General features: G+C 42.2%; 1 protein-coding gene and 1 long non-coding RNA gene across 3 annotated transcripts in view; both read right to left on the bottom strand.

Annotated features, from left to right (window-relative positions):
• The window catches only part of fa2h (fatty acid 2-hydroxylase), a 53,321-nt gene that overhangs the window by 21,859 nt on the left and 15,184 nt on the right, over positions 1–16,278 (bottom strand). The window lies entirely within an intron of this gene.
• Positions 13,928–15,442, bottom strand: LOC124882078. The gene is made up of 2 exons (XR_007041811.1): positions 15,184–15,442; positions 13,928–15,054 (listed from the first exon to the last, which is right to left on the bottom strand). It is a non-coding gene; the product is annotated as an uncharacterized LOC124882078 (long non-coding RNA).

Here is a 16,278-nt window from a genome sequence, read left to right as displayed (position 1 = left end):
TATTGTGAGGTTTTAAGCACAGGAGCACAGCACAACAGCAAACTAAGACGATCACAACAGTCGTGTGCAGATGAATCAGAGACCAAAAACACTAACAAAAATGAATAAACTTCACTAGAGGCAATATTGGAGGAAAACCTAACAGATATATACCGAAGGAGGAATTACAGATATTTTAAACATGGAAAGCAATCAAAGACAAATGCATAAAGTAGAGAGTTTCGTGAGTCTATTTGACTTGATTACAGCATTATTTACCAACAGGGTTTAAGACCAGTGATTCACAAAGATGGGGTCAGGACCACAATGTAGGTTGTGAAACACCCATTGGGGTCAGAAAAAAAAATGCATCTGAAGGTCACAGAGTTGGAAACCACTTTTTGTTTTTAACTCCCTCGTTTTATTTCTCTCATCTTTTCTTGGACCTTATTTAAAAATTACACAGCATTAAAGACCGATGACCCGAGATATCTGTTGGAACATAACAGATAACTATATTGCAAGAGGAATCAGACCACCAGGGTTCCTACGCATTCTTCATGCCAAAATTCCATAATTTTAAAGACCGGAATGTTTCAGGATTTTCAGTCCTTTTTGCTCATTTTTAAGTATAAATACAAAAGTTCAATAAGAATTTATGGCATATGTTTTGGCAGTGGTTAGACTTTCCATAATATCATTTTCCAAACTTCTTTATCCCTGGAATTTAAATCACATATTTCCACACTTTTCTTCGTAGGAATCCAGCCTCAGTGGTTTGATAGTCCCAGGCAAGAACTTACGCATAACATTTTCCTTTTCATTTTTCTTCTGCACATGGCAAGTTTAAAACATGTCAGCTTACCCCGGTGACAGCCCAGCGCTGATTGTTACCCAAAAGAAGCAAGCTAAATTACACTACCTTGGGTAGGAACTAAAATGGGCTAAAATATGAAAAACTAGCCAAACATAGCTCATCACCAAAGCCAGGCTAGCCTCATTAGCCAACCTCAAGTAAGGAGCTTAGCATAGCATTGCTTGTTAACCCAGCCTTTAAAACTTCAAGTTAACTTCAAGTTAATTTCATTTCAAACCTAAAGTGGCAGCAGAATCGGCCAAAGATAAACTTTATTTTGGTCTGGATTGCTGCTTCTGGGTCAGAATCATAAAATGCCAAATCGTTCTCGGCCATTAAAACATACAGTGTACACTACAGGGCAAACGTTTTAAAGTAAGATCAAATTTGTTCAAACAGCCCATAGTTTCATTGGTATACTTTGCAACAAAATTTTGTTTTGTTAACGTTGTTTCTGGTAACATCAGTGTATATCTAAAAGTAAACGGAGGTAAATAGTTCACATCAATGAAAACAAAGTCCAATCATGTACTAAACACACGTCCACATCCATAGAACTTGTACTGATGTTTAACAAAGGCATTATAAACAGAAACTTTAAGTTACTTTCAAACTTCTGGTCTGCAGAGTAGTTGGATTTTCTTTCTCAGTAAGAGACTCTGAAGGTTACACATTAGCTACACAATTGTACAGTTTGGTACGCTTGCAGCAATAATCTGTGGAGGATAGCACTTTACCTCCACATAAATACAATATATCTGGGATGAAGGAAAGATTAGTTTTTAATGTTAAGCAATATGGTGCATCATAATTTCAATTAAAGTGAAGACAGGAATTCATTAGTTTGTCTTTTTTGTTCATTTAAATAAATAGTTTAAATCAAGTAAACACTCACTGTAGACTGATGATAACGTTTCTTTTCAGGAGCAATTTGTTTCTGCTATTTTTATTAACAACCTCTTTTCTGGGCAAGAAACGGTCTGATGAAAACTGTTGAGCTATTTTCAGAAAAACATCAAATACTGGAGGTTGTAAGGAGGTCTAATCCTGATTAAACTCCTTGGAATGTTTACTCTTTATGATAAAGAACACATAAATGTTCAGCCATTACAGGTTATAGATCCATCTTTGCAAATATCACATGGTGGCCAGCATGGACCCTACTTTTAGCAGAGTCCAACCTCACGTGGGCACCGATTGTACAAATTATGTCAAGAGAATGTTTTCTTTTCTTCTAAAGGTGTAGAAGCGGTAGAGGTGATAATCAACCATATTTGCACATTAGGTAAATTTAAATCTATGCCACCAGGTGTTTTTACATTTCCTTCAGTTTTTTTTTTTTTTTTTTTGTACAAATGAACCGGACCAGAAAATAACCACCAGGAAGTGATTTAGGAACAGCCTTTACATAGTTGTATAACTGCACCTTTGAACAACATGAAACACTAAATAAATTGTGCAGTTTTTGTGGTAACTGTATAGAACCAAGTATAAACAATTTAGTTTATTTTTCTCTTATACGATTACAAAATATATACTTTAGGTGTGAAGAAGCATCATGCCTTCAAAGTTTAATTAAGCCACTGACACTTGGTGGCACAGAGGCAGTAAACATTATGGCTCACTTTGAGTCTCACATTATAAATTAATCGTTAACCAGTAATCTGTGTGACTGACAAAGATCACAGCTGAATTTCTTACTACTCAGGTCAGACTTGGGAATGTACTGAAAACTGTAACTTGTCTTGAAATACTTATTGAGACTGCATTGCTATGGGTGAGGAATCAAATGTCAAACTGTTTTAATCAATGAGCAAATAATGACAGGAAGTCAACATTCAATTAAAAATTAAAAATATCTCAATAATCCCAAAGGGAAATCATATGTTGTTTTAGCTCATATCATACAGGTTTCTTCCAAGAGTCGTTGCAGATGCTGATAGCTGTGGGCAGTAAGGATCTCCTGTAGCGGTCTGATTTACAGCAGATCTGAAGAAGCCTCTGACTGAAGACACTCTGTTGTTGTAGGACAGTCTCATGAAGAGGAAGCTCAGGGTTCTCCATAATGTTCTTCATTTTATGAAGAATCCGTCTTTTCACAATGATCTCCAGAGGAGTCCCCAGAACAGAGCCAGCCTTCTTTAATCAGCTTGTTGAGCTTTTTTAAGTCCCTGGCTCTGATGCTACTTCCCCAGCAGATGATGGCAGAAGAGATCACACTCTCCACAACAGACTTGTAGAAAATATGCAGCATCTTGCAGCAAATACTGAAGGTCCTAAGCTTCCTCAAGAAGTACAGTCTGCTCTGTCCCTTCTTGTAAACGGCTCCACAGTTGATTCTCCACTCCACATTGTTGTCCAGGTGAACGGCAAGGTATTTATACTCCTCCACCACCTCCACTTCTTCTCCCATGATGGAAATAGTGTAGGCCTAATGGCTAAGGTTGAAGTGGTGCTGCAGAATCCCACAGAGCTGGTCTGCACAGGACATCAGGACACAAGGGCTGACATGATCTGGACCTGCAGCCTTATTCCGGTTCAGTCTCTTCAGTTGTCTCTTCACCTGACGTCTTGAGACACACAGGTGGAAGGAGGAGGCAAAGGGAGCATCAGTATCTTCTGACTTGGTTGAAGGCAAACATGTAGAAGCAAAAGGGTCCATGGCTGAGGTAGAAGATAAAACATTTGAGGTGTGACAAGGAAGCTTTGGGTCAAAGGAGGGTGAGATGTCTGTTTGGCTGTGAGGAGGAGAGGAGGATGCTGAACTTGTTTCTGAACTGAACCTGCTGAAGAATGTATTTAGTTCATTGGCTCTGTCCAGACACGAATCGGTCCGATCTTCCTTCTGCTTGAAGCCTTTGATCTTCTTCATCCCTGTCCACACATCTCTGATATTGTTTTGCTGGAGCTTGCTCTCCAACTTCTTCTGGTACACCTCCTTGCTGTCTCTTATCTTGACTTTAAGTTGCTTCTGTATACTCATCAATAATTCCCTGTCTCCCTCTCTGAAGGCTCTTTTTTTCTTGTTAAGCAGGTCCTTCAAGTCACTGGTGATCCAGGATTTGTTATTGGGGAAGCATCTCACTGTTCTGGTGGGGATGATGTTATCCACACAGAAGTTTATATAGTCAGTCACACACTCAGGCATTGATGTCGTCTCCATGTGGCTGGCACAGTGCATCCCAGTCTGTAGCCTCACACAACCTCGCAGGGTTTCTTTAGCTCCCTGTGACCATGTCCTCACAGTTCCAATTACAGGTTGCCTCTGATCAAGGGGCTTACATTTCCAGCAGACATAAAAAAGACTGACCTGATTTGGCTAGAGGAGGTCTTGCTTTAGCGATATAAGAGTCCTTGACATTTGCATAAAACAAGTCCAATGTTTTGTTTTCTCTGGTAGAGCAGCTGACAAACTGTTGAAATGTTGAAAGTGTAGCAGATCGTGAACCATGGTTAAAATCAGCAACTTTTGCCAAAAATGCATTGCTGTTGTGTTTGTAATGTAGCAACAACTGAACTAATGGCATCACATGCAGTGTCAGCAACAGCTAAAGGTTGAATGTAAACTGTTGCCAAAATAACAGTGGTGAACTCTATGGGTAAACAATATGGATGAAAACTTACTGCTAACAGTTCAATATCTGGACCGCAGAGACAACACTTCACACCAACATGTCCTGGATTACACCATATGTTATTCACAAGTACTGCCAGTCCACCTCCTTTGTGTTTGCTGCTCCTCTAAGTCCTTGTCTGCTCCTATGGTCAAAAAGCCGCGCAGAGAGACGGAGTTGTAGATATGATCCGGCAGCCATATCTCAAAAAATCCTTCCAGCTGCACAGCATCCGATACCGGAGTGGAGAATCATCCAAAAATATAAATTTTTTATCCACTACAAGAGGAATTTGAGTACTTAAAAACAATTAATCAGAATGAAAAGTAACAGAGCTACTCCAACCTGCTGCCACCTTAAACGGCGCAATTCTAGAACCAACATGTGTTATATGTTATTTTACATGGATCATCCAGAATGTACCCAGAGTTAGGGTTTGGGTTATCCTTTCTCTCTTCTTTTAATAAGTCGACCTGCCTGCAGTCAACCAAATGTATCAGCATATCTACACAAATGACATACCAGCAGCCTTTGTCATGTCAAATGTTAAAAACAAACAAGATGCCTTTTACATTTCGCAAAATATGATATCATAGATTAAATGCAAGCCGTTTACTCAATGAAATGCCTCAAATGCATTTGTAGTTTTAGTTCATGAAATGAGGGCAATGCTTGATCAGGCCAGTGAAAGTCCTCAATGATGGCAGGCTAGGCTTTTACAAAATAAATCTCTTTTTAACCATTTTAGGGCATAAAGATGTAGCAGTCCAGATAAATTAAATAATAAATAAAAAGCTTAATGCAAATCCAGCTTAACAAACCTTTACATAGCAGCTATTAGGGGCCTTATCAGGTATCATCAGCAATTGCTGTTGTCCAGATGCACCAGCAAAACTGTTTGGAGCACGTAGAACCAAATTGGGAGATGGGTTTTAGTTCAGGTTATTTCTATATCACCAGTTCAAAACAATCGTCATCTTGAGGCCCTTTTCAGGATAAACCAATATAACTGGTATACTGAACTGTATAATCCAAATCAATGTAATCATATAGATTAAAATTCCTTTTCTTCTACAGCTACAAGTACAATAAAATCTAATTCATTTCATAACAATACTAATTGGTAAAAGGATTTTCCATCTCAGGAAGCCAAGATGATTGGATCAAGTCACCAGCATGCAGCAGCCCAATAATACAGCCATGTTCAATAAATGAATATATTATTGAAAAGTTCATTTATTTTAGTAACTCAATTCACTATGTAAAACACATTATACTGACCACACACAGACTGATGTTTTAAAGCCTGTATTTCTGTTAATAATGGTTTTTCCAATTACAGCTAATGAAAACAAGACATTTAATATTAGAATATTACATCAGGCCAATAAAAAATAAACTTTTTTAATGCAGAATAGATGGCTTAATGAAATGTATTTTTCATACCAGCTTAAAAGTAGTTTTAGAAAAGGTACTTTTAATCTGACTAACGAGCCTCATTGGAACACATTCTAATTTATTGAATATGACTGAATATGGCTGTGGCATTGCTCCTCCAAGGCCTTACCTTACATTTGGTTTTCCAGTGGTTTACTTTGCCTTCAATATGTGGACATAAATTACCTGAAAATATGTTCCTTTTTTTTGTTTAGTCATTTCCCATTTTTGTCCAAATCTATGAGCCAGGTTATGACAAAATTGGGGCTTTTCTGAGATTTGGCAACAAAGACCATTGTGGCCCGTGTAGAAATGCAATATATGATAAGCATATCCTGATAGCTATAAAAGTTGTTTAGTTTAAAATACTAAATAATAATATTCTGTATGGCTTTGGTTTGGGTCAGGCTTTTAGAAAACACTTCTTTGCCACATTCTCACTTTATCCCAGAGGAGATTTTTTAAAACAAGTTTTCCACATCAGGTAAAATAGTAACTACTTATAACAACTTTAAAGAACCCACTTCCAATAATCCAAAACAAACATTTTAGGTGTAGTTAATTAGAGGGATCCAGGAGAAATTCTCATGAGGGAGTCAAGCTAAGAGCTGCTAAAATCAGGAGCCCTTGAAGAGAATTTCAACCATCTTAAGCTCAACAGTTTCCTCTCAAAGTCTGTGTTATGCAACCTGAGACAACTACCATTTTTCTGGGGAGATAAGATCAAATGTGTGTTAGCCTGATTATAAGAACAGCTGTCTCTTTTGGTTAGAGAGTAGAGGCTGACATTTTTTCGGGAGTCCCACGGGTCACGGGATTCCCACGGGAAACCCGCGGGACGGGAGACAGCATCAGTAAAGATCCCGTGATTGGGACGGTACAGGATTAAAAAATGAACGGGAGCAGACGGGAGCGGGAGCTAACTAATAGGAGGGAAATAAACTAGGATCAATTGTCTTTGGAAATGTAAAACTGAGACTTTGTTATAAACTTTAAGAAAAAAAAACTTGGATCGACACCGCCATTGTGTAGTTTTTTTCCAAGAAGCCTATACTATAATGTGAGTCAAACGAACTACACGACCCACAAGCCAACAGTGCTTCTGCTCGGTGTTTTCCACCTGCGTTCAGAATGGAGGGAGCAAACGCAGGTGGAGAACTGGACGTGGTAAAATTGGATTTGTAACGTAAAGTCAGAAGTAAGGACTTATCTATTAAACTCATAGAGCTGACAGGAAAGTCGCAAATATTACCGAACTTCAGGAGAGTTGAATGTAGCGCTGTTAACATGCAGTCTGCTGCTTGTAAAACGTGTTTAGTCGTAATCAAGTTCACCAGTGATTAAAGGACACTTGTAAAACAGATTCTGGATTAAATCAGTCCTGCATCTCTTCATTCCTCAAACCAAAAATACCATCATGTGTCAAGTCTCATCTGACCAACAAAATTGCTGCATGTGCACTAAAGATTTAAGAGGTAAGGTACGGAAGCCCGTGAGGGGACATGGGGAAATGTATTTCTTTTGCGTCTCCACTCAATACTTTTGCGTTCGGCATTTTGGAGCAACAGCACAGATGATAAACTGCTCATAAAACAAACACTGATATGTCATTGATATGGTTTATTTGTCATATACAGGTTAACACGCAGTAAACAATGTGATGAAATGCTTAGGATAAGAACCGTTAAATCACGATAAAAACAAAAGCACTAATGGCGTACAAAAAAAAAAAGTACACATCATGCAGCAGTAATAAGGAAATAAAGTGTCACAGATGTGGTTTCGTGCAGTTTTATTGTTCAGTAGTTTGTTTGACAGCTTGTGGATAAAAACTGTCTTTTAGTCTGATTGAAGATAATTTTATTTAATGCTGATTTCAAAATAAAACTCAATAAATCTCAAAACGGGTGTTGTGTTTGTTTCAATTTTGCAGTTATCTGGTTTGGAAACTATCCCACAAAGTATTGCGAAATAACGCAAAGACTATTGTGTGGGGACACAAAAGAGAAAAAATTCCCCCCATGTCCTCTCGCGGACCTCGTAGAAAGGCTTCATCAAGGGAAGATATTAAATAAATATATTGTGAAATAGAAAAAAATTGAATGTACCATTAAATGTACAATTTATTTAATACATCATTAAATATTAAGTGTACCACTAATTACGTCATGTTGTCTTTAAAATTATACTTAATTATTCAGTGGCACATTTAATTGCATAGTCCATTTCATGATATAATGGTACATTTATTGTTTCTAATGATGTATTAAATAAATAAATGGTACCTTTAATTTAATGGCACATTTAATGTTACATTTCTTTCATGTTACATTTACTTCACAACATTTATTTATTTAATTATGATTTTATTGTATTAATTTTGTCCAGTTTGACCCTCCATTCTTGATGCCTGTATAGGAGGTCATGTTAGAATTTGAATCAGGTGTTCTGGATCAGACGCACATCTAAAACTTGCAGGGAAGGGGTCCCTGAGGACCAGGGCTGTGAACCATTGAGCTACAGTTTCTAAATTATGAAGATAATGCCTTTTTGGCCTTTTGTTCAACAAGTACAGTTCTCTTACTAGGTGCATTTTTCTTTCGTTTCAGCAACTTGAAACATAAAAGTGATGTCATTGTTCAAAGGAAACAGTCACTTAATAAATAAGTAAAATACAACTATGTACATTTTGTTTATTCAACTAAGATAAGCATGGTCTGTTTCCTTGTTTGATATTTTATTATTTCTTCATTATTATTCTTTTTACTTTAACTGGCCTTTACTACAGCTAAAAACAGGGACCTAACTGGTCCTTCAAAGAAAGAAATTGCCAAAAGACTAAATGAAAAAAACAAAAATGGGAGCGGGACGGGAGTGGGAGTCAATTTACCAGGAGTGGGACGAGACAGGATTTTTTTCGTTATGCTGGCCTGGGATTGGGATGGGACAAGACATTTTTCTGTGGGAGCGGAATGGGACAGGAGAGAAAATCCACTCCCGTGTCACCCTCTATTAGAGAGATGGAGCCACTCCCAGTGGACTGAGCTGATCAGTCAAAAGTTGTTCAGCTGAAAAAAAATATATATATATTAAGATGAATAGCTGAGCATTGCAAAATTACATGGTATGAAATTAATCAATATAATATTTGGTCAAACTGACTAACTGGCCCTTGAATCAACTAAATGCTAGCTTGACTCCCCCCCCCATGAGAATTTCTTTGAATCTCCAAACTGAGATTAATCTGATACCTTCTGTTGCAGATAAGATCGTGGCTGTGTGAAAATCAGGGGCTGCATCCTTCACTGTAAACCCAGATTTTGATTAAACTCAGAGAGAGTTCATATTACTTAAATGTGTCTACCTTATTGACATTACTTGTTAATTCAGATTAAGCTGAACCTTTTCATGTCATTTTTATTGTAATTGTATTTTTAAGTCCAATCAATAGTTTCCACTCTAACAAACTGAGTTCGTATTATTTAAACGTGTCATTTCTTTATATTAATTTTGATTTCTGAGTAAACTGTACTATTTAATGGCCTATCTTATTGTAATTACATGTTCGAGTTCAAACAACTCAATATCATCAGGTTTTGCCTGTTAGCAACGCACTGACCTCACACACCTGCCAAAAATCTAGTTTAAACCAGTTTTAACAGTGTCACTGATGAGATCTGAACTTTTGGAGACAAAACCGAGACAAGGAATGCGAGTGTATTTAAAGTTTCAACAAGTGAAGTTCTAGTAGGCAAGTTATTCAACCCAAGTTTGAAGCCTTTGGTGAATGACGTCACCTCAACCACAAAACGGTAAGTTAGAACTCTTTAAGGTTTAGTTACGTAACCAAATGTTTGCCTGTTGGCTATTGTGTCAATATGGAAAACCACAATGTGGTGGTGCATCAGTGACGGTGGTGACGGTGGTAGGGGTTTGTCTTGTCATTGGTGGGTTGGGGGTTCACACCTTGGGCAAGACACTTCATGAAAAACATGTTTTTTTATTTTAGGAACTGAAAAAGTTGGCTATTTGTACATTTAACCCAAATGTTCTTTTCCATTCCATTAGGGGCTCAAGCACATTGAACGTAGTCCACTTCACTCATTCAACTAATGCTTCATTACTTAAAAATTAAGGCAACAAGTCACCTTGATTTTTTTAAAGTAGATTCTACTTATTTGGGTTTACAGTGCTTGATGGCTGTATCTGTAGGCCGATTACGTCATAGCGAAGCGACAAAGGCTATACAAATTCGAAGGCTCCTCCAAATGCGTTGTTCCTTTCCTCATATTAGAAGGATGGCTCCAGTGTATCCTTTGTGCGCAACCCTATCCCATTCATTGTGGGTCAAAGTGGATTGTTCAAATGGAAGCAGCAATGGCGGTGAAGAGAGAAAAACTGTAAATAAAAATGGACATATTGCACTTTCTGTGAAACAAAATTAACTTTTAAAATCTTTTTAAGTAGCTGTGTAAATCTGAAGTATATTCAATTCAAATTCAAAACATATTTTATTAATCCCAAAGGGAAATTAAATGTTGATGTAGCTCATATTATGCAAGTTTCTTCAAAGAGCCATTGTAGATGCTGATGGCTGTGGGCAGAAAGGATCTCCCGTAGAAGTCTGTCTTACAGCAGATCTGAAGAAGCCTCTGAACTTTGGTTAAAGCAACTTATCATACGGAAAGCAGCAAGAACGACCAGTTTTATCAAAAGGTCTCATCATTCGTTCGTTCGTCGTCTTCCGCTTATCCAGGACCGGGTCGCGGGGGCAGCAGACTCAGCAGAGACGCCCAGACGTCCCTCTCTCCAGACACCTCCTCCAGTTCCTCCGGGGGGAGCCCAAGGCGTTCCCAGGCCAGCCGAGAGACATAGTCCCTCCAGCGTGTCCTAGGTCGTACCCTGGGCCTCCTCCCGGTGGGACGTGCCTGGAACACCTCCCGAGGAAGGCGTACAGGAGGCATCCGGTATAGATGCCCGAGCCACCTCAACTGGCTCCTCTCGATGTGGAGGAGCAGCGGCTCTACTCCGAGCCCCTCCCGGATGGCCGAGCTCCTCACCCTATCTCTAAGGGAGTGCCCGGCCACCCTACGGAGGAAGCTCATTTCAGCCGCTTGTATCCGTGATCTCGTTCTTTCGGTCATGACCCAAAGTTCATGGCCATAGGTGAGGGTAGGAACGTAGACCGACCAGTAAATTGAGAGCTTTGCTTTTCGGCTCAGCTCTCTCTTCACCACAATGGACCGGCACAGCGCCCCCATTACTGTGGCAGCTGCACCGATCCGTCTGTCGATCTCCCGCTCCATTCTTCCCTCACTCGTGAACAAGACCCCGAGATACTTAAACTCCTCCACTTGAGGCAGGAACTCCCCTCCAACCTGAAGAGGACAAGCCACCCTTTTCCGGTCGAGTACTATGGCCTCGGACTTGGAGGAGCTGATCCTCATCCCAGCCGCTTCACACTCGGCTGCGAACCGCCACAGCGCATGCTGTAGGTCTTGGCTAGAGGGGGCCAGCAGGACCACGTCATCCGCAAAAAGAAGAGACGAAATCCACTGGTCCCCAAACCAGACCCCCTCCGGCCCTTGGCTGCGTCTAGAAATCCTGTCCATAAAAGTTATGAACAGGACCGGCGACAAAGGGCAGCCCTGCCGGAGTCCAACATGCACTGGGAACAGGTCCGACTTAGTGCCGGCAATGCGGACCAAATTTATGCGATTCCATACTCCTGGAGCACCCCCCACAGGGCATCACGAGGGACACAGTCGAATGCCTTCTCCAGGTCCACAAAACACATGTGAACCGGTTGGGCAAACTCCCATGAACCCTCGAGCACCCTGTAGAGGGTATAGAGCTGGTCCAGTGTTCCACGGCTGGGACGAAAACCACACTGTTCCTCCTGAAGCCGAGGTTCGACTATCGGTCGGACTCTCCTCTCCAATACCCTGGCGTAGGCCTTACCAGGGAGGCTGAGGAGTGTGATCCCCCTGTAGTTGGAACACACCCTCCGGTCCCCCTTCTTATAAAGGGGGACCACCACCCCAGTCTGCCAGTCCAGAGGCACTGTCCCCGACCGCCACGCAATGTTGAAGAGGCGTGTCAACCATGACAGCCCTACAACATCCAGAGACTTGAGGTACTCAGGGCGGATCTCATCCACCCCCGAAGCCTTGCCACCGCGGAGCTTTTTAACCACCTCGGTGACTTCAACCTGGGTGATGAAAGAGTCCAACCCCGAGTCCTCAGCCTCTGTTTCCACCACGGAATGCGTGATGGCAGGATTGAGGAGATCCTCGAAGTACTCCTTCCACCGCCCGATAATGTCCTCAGTCGAGGTCAGCAGTCTCCCGCCCCCACTATAAACAGTGTTGGCAGAGCACTGCTTCCCCCTCCTGAGGCGTCGGACGGTTTGCCAGAATCGCTTCGAGGCCAACCGGTAGTCCTTCTCCATGGCCTCACCGAACTCTTCCCAGGCCCGAGTTTTTGCCTCTGCCACAGCCCGGGCCGCAGCACGCTTGGCCTCACGGTACCCGTCAGCCACCTCAGGAGTCCCACAAGCCAACCACAGCCGATAGGACTCCTTCTTCAGCTTAACAGCATCCCTTACTGCCGGTGTCCACCACCGGGTTCTGGGATTGCCGCCACGACAGGCACCGCAGACCTTACGGCCACAGCTATGGGCAGCAGCATCGACAATAGATGCAGAGAACATGGTCCACTCTGAGTCTATGTCTCCAACATCCCCCGGGATCTGGTCGAAGCTCTCCCGGAGGTGGGAGTTGAATACATCCCTGGCCGAGGGCTCCGCCAGGCGTTCCCAGCAGACCCTCACTATGCGCTTGGGCCTGCCGAGTCTGTCCGGCTTTCTCCTCCTCCAGCGGATCCAACTCACCACCAGGTGATGATCAGTGGACAGCTCAGCCCCTCTCTTCACCCGAGTGTCCAAAACATGCGGCCGAAGGTCTGATGATACGACAACAAAGTCGATCATCGACCTCCTGCCTAGGGTGTCCTGGTGCCAAGTGCACTGATGGACACCCTTATGTTTGAACATGGTGTTCGTTATGGACAATCCGTGACTAGCGCAGAAGTCCAATAACAAAACACCACTCGGATTCAGATCGGGGAGGCCATTCCTCCCGATCACGCCTCTCCAGGTGTCACTGTCGTTCCCCACGTGGGCGTTGAAGTCCCCCAGCAGAATAATGGAGTCCCCGGGAGGGGCACTATCCAGCACCCCCGACAGGGACGCCAAGAAGGCAGGGTACTCCGCACTACCACTCGGCCCGTAGGCTGAAATGATAGTCAGAGACCTCTCCCCAACCCGAAGGCGCAGGGATACAACCCTCTCATCCACTGGGGTAAACCCCAACACGAGACGGCTGAGCTGGGGGGCAACAAGCAAACCCACACCAGCCCGCCGCCTCTCCCCGTGGGCCACTCCAGAGTAGAAGAGAGTCCAACCCCTCTCAAGGAGATGGGTTCCAGAGCCCACGCTGTGCGTGGAGGCGAGCCCGACTATTTCTAGTCGATATCTCTCGACCTCCCGCACAAGCTCAGGCTCCTTCCCCCCCAGCGAGGTGACATTCCACGTCCCTAGAGCCAGCCTAAGCATCCGGGGATCGGGCCGTTGAGGTCTCCTCCTTCGTCCGCCACCCAATCCTCTTTGCACCGGTCCCTCACGGTTCCCCCTGCAGGTGGTGGGCCCACTGGAGGATGGCCTCGCGTCTCTCGTTCGGGCTTGGCCCGGCCGGGTCCCGCGAGGAGCAACCCGGCCACCAGGCGCTCTCCGACGAGTCCCGACCCCAGGCCTGGCTCCAGGGTGGGACCCCGGCTCCGCCGTACCGGGCGACGTCACGTGCCTCGATATTGTGTTCTTCATGAGGGGTTCTTGAACCATTCTTTGTCTGACCCATCACCTAGAACCTGTTTGCCATGGGAGACCCTACCAGGGGCATTTAGGCCCCAGACAACATAGCCTCTAGGATCATTTGAGCACTCAAACCCCTCCACCACGTTAAGGTGACGGTTCAAGGAGGGGCAAAAGGTCTCATCACAAACATTAATACCAAAGTGAAGCAAGAGTCATAAGAAGAAGAATGTGAGACTTCCTCTTTATAGAGTGAAAGATTGAGCAACTGCATAATGCACACTTTAAAAAAAAACTGCAATATCAGTTTATCTACAAAAAGGAAATTGACAGTTGAAAAAAAATTAGCTGTGCTAAAATAGGTTTCCATAATAAACGTAATAAATCGGATCAACACTCTTTAAGACACAAGCAGCCAAGGAAACAAAGCGGGTTAGCATCAGTGTCTTAGGATGTGACTTTTTGAATATAAAATTTATAATTTGAGCCTTTATATTTGTGTTTATTACAAGATGTCTTCCAGCATGTCTAGTTCCTGCCTTCAAGGAGTGAAGTACATACAAATTGAAACCATTGCTTAGGTAATGGCTAACATTCACACCCTACCCCCTTCTCCCCTCTTTCACTCATCTGTCTCCATCTTTGAGTCAATATGACATTTTCTTCTGAAGTCTATATTCAATACATCTCTATTACCAACACCTGCCATGACATACTTTAACATTATTCTCTGAATATAAAGCCAGGAAGCTTCTGAACCTCTATATTTTTAATGCAGGGGTTATTTCTGAGCTGTAAAGTACACAGTAGGGGATTTGTCATACTTTATTTGGATCCAGGAGTCCCTGAGTACACTTCTCAGATGAGGGCTTAGACAATGGGTGGTATGCTAACAATGTTGACATTGCTCACTCCACATTGGTCTATATATTGTCAGGCTGAGAAAGAAACCTATTGACAGCATCATCATAAAATGGGGTTAATGTTAAGACTTTTTGAAAACAATATGAATCAAAAGAAATCTTCAGTCTCACCACAATTTAAACTGGGTTTAAGGTTTGAGACAATAAATTAAAGTTAAAACTGAACCTCTTCAAGATGAGCAAAACAAATTATCTCAATAAAAAGCATAAATGAGCTCAGTTTACAGAGACAGCAAGCTTGAGGAGTAAAACATAAGGCATGCTCTGTCCCAGGAGGAAGAGGAGGCAATAGTATGAAAAACAAAGGAGATAGTTGGAGTGGGGCGGCGATGTGGCCTGGTACCATCATCACACAGAAACCACAGTCCGCTTCCACTGGAAAAGGAGGAGGAGAGGAAGAGGAGTCATATGGATGTTTGGCGTTTGCGACGAGAATCTGGTGGAACAAACATTTAAAATGCTTAATTAAAAACATAAAGGAGGAAAAGGGAGTGTGACCTATACCGTGAAAAAGTATTTGCCCAAGTGGGCCTGTGGTGCTTTGGTGAACGGTTGGCGTTTTGTAGGCTGACCACTCCTGGGAAGATTCACCACTGTTCTGTTGTTTCTCCATTTGGGAATTACGGCTATTATCACTGTGACTCACCGGAGTCCCAAAGCCTTATAAATAGCTTTCCAGACACAGTAACTGCGTTTCTCATCCATTCTTAAATTTCTTTAAGTTGTGGGATGATGTGTTGGTTTTTGAGATCTTTCAGTCAACTTCATGTTGTCAAATAGTGTTGAGAAAATCCAAACAGAACCTAAGTTTACAAGCAGAGGAAGCAAAAGGGAATTAGGCAGGTAATAAAATAACTGAAAGGGAATAGGTGAGGCCAGCGGCATTTAATCCCTGACCACATTAACCTAAGCCTAGCTCAAATATGAATATTTACCAGTCATAAAATAGACAAATCTGGTACATTGATGGTAAAAAGAAAATTAACCCTCTATGGTATCAGTAAACCAAACAACTCTGTAACAGAACTACATGTTTAACAAAAACTCAGCATGCTGGCATGTCTTGTACCTGGATGCGAGATTTGATTCCAAACGACACCAGTAGACCTTGCCAGGTTGGTCACCAACCAGTTTTCCTGGATCCAAAGCTGTGGTAGTGTAGCATTTTTGTACAATACAGGACTGTGCTATGTAGGTAGTCAGAATATTATGGCTGATTGATGCACTGCTAATCTGAGGTTGGATTTGATTAAAATCAGGACCCAGCGAGTTCATTATGGCTAATTCTACATTTGGTGTGGTGTGAGAACTGAACAGTGATTTAGGGAGTATTTCACATCACTTCTGAAACGTTTCCTCTGCTGTCCTATTACCCCGTTACATTTTATTACTGAGCTTTTTACTGCTACAGATAGGGAGCCTGTTAGGACCAAATGACTCTGTATACCAGGGAAGGTTAAAAAGGTTTCTGTCCTCTAGGAAGGAAACATGCAAGCAGACCTGGCTTCGACTGTTTTTTTAGATCAAGACTGACCAAAGCGAACAGATATGCAGTTGCTAAGTGTTTCCTGAAAAGAAAAGCTGATTTTTTTTGTCACA

The sequence above is a fragment of the Girardinichthys multiradiatus genome, chromosome 2, assembly GCF_021462225.1.
Source record: "Girardinichthys multiradiatus isolate DD_20200921_A chromosome 2, DD_fGirMul_XY1, whole genome shotgun sequence".
In the NCBI taxonomy this organism is placed as follows: domain Eukaryota; kingdom Metazoa; phylum Chordata; class Actinopteri; order Cyprinodontiformes; family Goodeidae; genus Girardinichthys; species Girardinichthys multiradiatus.
Note: the sequence above shows the minus strand (reverse complement) of the source record. Positions and strands in the feature narration are given on the sequence as shown.